At 34.3% G+C, this 5,657-nt stretch overlaps 1 pseudogene; it reads left to right on the top strand.

Annotated features, from left to right (window-relative positions):
* Positions 1–1,565: 1,565 nt before the first annotated feature.
* Positions 1,566–5,345, top strand: LOC108467311 (phosphoenolpyruvate carboxylase 2-like; annotated as a pseudogene).
* The last annotated feature ends 312 nt before the right edge of the window (positions 5,346–5,657 follow it).

Genomic DNA, 5,657 nt, shown 5'->3' with positions numbered 1-5,657 from the left:
AGATCGGTCCAAATTTGAAGCGTTACATTAGCCACCTAAGTGACTCTCTAGCTAACGACCTCCCAAGACACATCCCGACCTTATAACATTTCAATCTTATCCATTTATTAGTTACTTATTAATGCAGAAGCAATTTGTGAACCAATTTTAAACTTTTTATAAGTAATTTAACCTAAGGGCATTTTTGTCATTTTACCACCTACGGTTAAACTAACTTGAATTTAGATCTAAACATTTACCAACCCTCTTTTAGCCAATTTATGTAAGCCATAAAAAATTCAGCTTAACCCGAGTTTATTTTCTATGTCTAATTCAAATTTTATCATTAAGGACTAAATTGTAACAATTTCAAACTATCAGTACTATACCCAATATTAAATTGAGTGTGTTTCTAACAAATTTTATCAATTACAAGTCTAATCCTAAAATTTTATCAAGTTTTCTTATCATTTAAGGCTCTAATTAGACATATCAAGTTGCAAGACTAATTTGTAATTTAAATGGACTAGAGAACCAATTTAAAAAGACCAAAATTCAAACCCCAAAAAGTCCACTGCATTTTTTTATGCGAAAAATTAATTTTAAACCTGATTTTGAGTATTTTAATGGCCAATTAAACTCGATTTAGCTACAATTAAATATCATACATATTTATACACTTTCAATTGAATTTATTAACATAAATTAAGCCTCAATTAAATAGAATTAAACATTCAATTTCATGCATATCACCCACCGGATAATTCAAACAAGTGGCGTATCTTAGTTCAACAATGCTCGATTAACATCTCTAAAACGTGTAACTATATCTTTACCAAGCCTTAATCTCTTGGAACTCTCTTGCTCAGCTCCGCAGCTCCTCAATCCCATCAATTATGTAACACCCCAAACCTGGCATAGAAGTCTAGACTGAATTTGGAATGCTACATTGATCACCGAAGTGATCGTTGGAAAATTTTACAAAACAACTCTTCTTAATGAACCACAAGTATTTAAAACCATTTAACAATCAGTCAACAAAATTTACAGTAAGACTTAATATAAAACACAAAATAAACATATGCATGAAAATCTAAAACGGAAACTGTACCACAATATTATAAAGCCTTACAACTCAAAGTTAACCAAATAACCAAATTGTAACGAAAAACAAAATTTATAATTTATTTGTTTGCGAGACTGTCCGAGACCTCTGCGTACTGAACCCATCAACAGAATCCAAAACTGTACTTGAAAGGGAAACAGAAGAGGGGGTGAGCTACATGAGTTCAGTGTGAGATCAAAACTATCTAACTACAAAACCAGGTGCGGAAAACCAGAAGTAGTTCAGAAGTGAAACATACTTACAGAGTTATATAGAAATAGTTAGTACGTTCAAAACGGACGTACTGGCAGACAGCAAGATTTAGAACTTATTAAAAACACACTCAATTACACAATCGCAAAAAAAAAAAAAAAAACCATTTAGGGTCTGTTTGTTTGGAAGTAAAACATTTTTCGGAAAAGCTTTTCAGCCTTTTCCATTGTTTGTTTGAAAATATTTTCCCAAGGGAAAATCAATTACAAAACACGGGAAAAAAACCCCTTAATTTTGGAAAATGTCTTACCATTTCTAATTCGGTAAGACATTTTCAGGAAAATTAGAAGCCAACACTGATTTTCTGCTTCCCCTTCCCCTTCCCCTTCCCCCATCCTTGACACCTGATCTTCTGCTTGTCGTTAGCCAACACTGATTCTCAACACCAGACACCGGTGTTCATCAAACCTTTTACCCATATTTGTCTTTAATTGTCAAAATCTGTACTGGCGTTCATTTTCCTTTCTCGAAGGTAAGAACGAAAAAAAATTGATATGGGGAAAGGGTGCTATCTTTTCTGATGTTTAACTTTGGTTTGTCTTTTCTGATGAACCCATTTTTCTTCATTACAGATTTGATCACAGTGCTTATTATTATTTCATTCCTCATTTCTCCTGCTTGAAATTTACTCAGTTTTGATTTTTTTTCGAATTTGTTTTTGCACTCTTTTCCCTTTTTACTGGTACTGAGGCGTGAAGACTGCTGAACAGAAGAAGAGGAATGTGCTTTGCTTTCTCGTGATCTGTAAAATCATCTCAGTAACTTTGCTCCAAGTCCATCGTAGTCTTGATTTCTTTCTACGTTTCTCCTGTTTCTCAGTTGATTTTTTTTTATGTTTCTCTTTCTTCTCTTATTTCTTCTTTGTTCATAGAATTAGTTATAGTTTAGCTTTATTTTTTGTTGGAAATTTATGAAACAAAGAAGATTCCAGGGGTAAATTTATTCATATAATTACTTATAGTTCCACAACCATTTGGCCTTTTGTTTTGAACTGAAATGGTTATCATGTAAACGACCTAGCCTTTATCAGTTTTACTTCACAGTTGACATATTTAATCCACAACTGTTAATTGTGTCAATTACTGAAAGCATTTGTGGATTGCAACGGATGGGTGCACTTTGTGAATATAAGATATTGTGTCTAGTTAAAAGCTGATCTTTGCGCATTTGAATCAAATGCTTACCATTATGGTAATGATGGAGCTAGAAGTCGCTCGAGCCACTCTAAATCCCCAGGCCATTTACCTTATGGTGGCAACTCATTTAATTCCTACGATGGTCATAATCAAAACATGAGAGCTTATAGAACTGAGGGATGGGATACTGAGAGACGGGGATCTAATTTGCAATCTGGCAATCAGTTTGAATACCATGCCTTCCTTCAAACGTTAGATGAGCTGGAGTTGGAATTTAAGAGAGAGGCAATGGAACTTAGAAGAATTCGTGATAAGGAAGAAGATGAAGAGAATTATAAGCATCAGGAGGTAAGATGTTTATCTTGTTTGACTATCGTGTGTGCTTTTGGTGCTAAATGGTTTCTTTGACAAGCCTATATCCTTCCGGGATAAGGTAAAAATTTTTATAACTTAGTTATCAATGTTGGATTGTAACTTTCTGCACTGTTAATTAACTAGAATGAACACCATGAAGTTTAAAACTCTAAAGCCGGAAACAAAGGTTTTTGTTCTTACTTTGTTTCTTTACTCAAATATCTTTTAGAGTGTTTCAGCATTTTCTTGATTTATCATGCAAGCAACCCAAGGGTAACTCCTGAGGTCACAAGGGATGTTTGCGTGTTGGCTAGAATGATGGTTGCCAATTTGTACTATTCCTAGATTAAGGATCTGATGTTTGATGTATTAAGCTCGTCCATCGTTATGCTTTATAGAGCTTTTCTGAAAGGACCCATTTTAGGCAAGTTCTTGTCGATGTCTTTGCAGTTGTCCATGTGGCGTTGCAGTGATGAGCTTCGTGTTTGTGTTGATGAACTTCATAGATCCTTAAGGAGAGATGCTAAACACTGTATAGGTATACACACTGGTTTCTGTTTTATGTGCATTTTATTCTGAATCTAGATTATGCACTTTCTATATGATTAAATAGCTTTGCAGAATGGACTGAAGTTCTTGTTATCAGAATATACTTTGAATTGAAGTATAAAGACTTTTTCTCCCTCGCCAATTCTCCATGAAGGGATAAGATTTTTCTTTAGTGTATGTTTTATAGCACGCTCAAAGATTGAATTTAGACTAAGTGACTTGGAAATGGCAGTATCTACAAATATTTTGTTCAATGATCTATTATGTTAGTTAAGTTCTAATTGATGTAACTCTTGATGCAGAGTTTTGGAAACGAATCCCTTCCAGTGAACCCTACCGTGTTATTCTTGGTGATGTTAGGGACAAGCTGTATCAAACACGTGAAAGGTCACGGCAATTGTTATCTCATGGTATGTCTGAGATTCTAGAGGAAGCAAATAGAGATTTACATATGTCACTCTACACTGTCCAAGTGTCTGTTGCGGGTATGAATCCAACAAGGGTATGTTCATTTTTTTCCATATACTTGAAGAATCCTTGGAGGGCCATAGCCATACCTTGATATGCATCAGGCTTAGTTGTTGAACATAGGTTCTTTGACAAAAATGAAGAGTCAGAACAACACAGAGAATAGTAAATTTCCTCTTGACTATATTGTTGTAATTAGGAACGGGAAAATCCCCACCCAAAAATAATAATTATTGAATTAGGTTCTAAAGGACCATTCTACATCACTCTCAAGTAATTATTTTTGTTATGATCATTAATAGCATTTTATTACATGTATATTTTTTCTATAGTAACCTCTTCTTAACTGACCCTGGCACTAATTAAGTTTTAAAATTTATGCAGTTCCTGGAACCTCTTAAACTTTTTTATAAATCACTTTGCTCTTGTGGTGATCGGCCAATTACTGATGGAAGCCTTCTTGATTTCTTGAGGCAAGTGTCAACCTTTGGGCTCTCACTTGTCAGACTTGACATTAAGCAAGAGTCTGACTGTCATATAGATGTTTTAGATGCCATTACCAAACACTTAGAAATTGGTTCCTACCGAGAGTGGTCTGAAGAACAAAAGCAAGAATGGCTATTATCTGAACTAAGTGGCAAGCGTCCATTGTTTGGTTCAGATCTTCCTAAAACAGAAGAAATTACTGATGTTTTAGATGCATTCAATGTCCTAGCAGAGCTCCCAGCAGATAACTTCAGAGCGTACATCATTTCAATGGCAACTGCACCTTCTGATGTTCTTGCTGTTGAACTCCTGCAACATGAATGCCATGTGAAGCAACCATTAAGAGTTGTTCCACTGTTTGAGAAGCTTGCAAATTTAGAGGCTGCACCTGCTGCTTTGGCTCGGCTATTCTCAGTAGATTGGTAAAAAAATCGGATCAATAGAAAGCAAGAAGTTATGATTGGGTATTCAGATTCAGGTAAAGATGTTGGGTGTCTCTCTACTGCCTGGAAATTATACAAAGCTCAGGAGGAGCTTATAAAGGTTGCTAAGCAATTTGGAATGAAGCTAACAATATTCCATGGTTGTGGTGGGACTGTTGGAAGAGGAAGTGGTCCAACTCATCTTGCTATATTATCTCAACCACTAGAAACTATTGAGCAATCATTTGGGGAGGAGTACTTGTGCTTTAGAACACTTCAGTGTTTTATAGCTGCCACACTTGAGCATGGTATGCATCCGCCAGTTTCACCAAAGCTTGAATGGCATGCACTGATGGATGAAATGGCCATTGTTGCTACTTTAAAAGATTGATGTAGCATAAACTTTGTTATTGCTGAAGGATTTGGATACAGACGGTTGGTGATGAAACACATTCATTTTTCAGGATTCTAGTGCTGAAAGCATTTAATATTAATTGTGGTTTGGAAGCTAATTTATAATTATTCAATCCTTGTTTAATTTTTTTATAACATAATTAGAAATAATTTATTTGATTTTGGTTGTTTTAATTTATTATATATTTAATTTGATTTATTTATTTATAACAAAATCATTGCAATATATGTAAAAACAATTTAAAATATAAATTCTTATTAATATATGTAAAAACAAATTTTTCGGAAAATATTTTCAGGAAATCTGCCAAACAACAGAAAATATTTTACACAGATTCATCCAAACACCAAAAAAGTAAATCATTTCCAGAAAAGTAAATCATTTTCCAGAAATCATTTTCTAGAAAACATTTTACTGGAAAACAAACGGAGCCTTAGTCTCAGAAACGACAATTCTCAAACAGTCATATA

This window comes from Gossypium arboreum, chromosome 2 (assembly GCF_025698485.1).
Source record: "Gossypium arboreum isolate Shixiya-1 chromosome 2, ASM2569848v2, whole genome shotgun sequence".
In the NCBI taxonomy this organism is placed as follows: domain Eukaryota; kingdom Viridiplantae; phylum Streptophyta; class Magnoliopsida; order Malvales; family Malvaceae; genus Gossypium; species Gossypium arboreum.
This window is presented reverse-complemented; position numbering and strand designations above follow the sequence as displayed.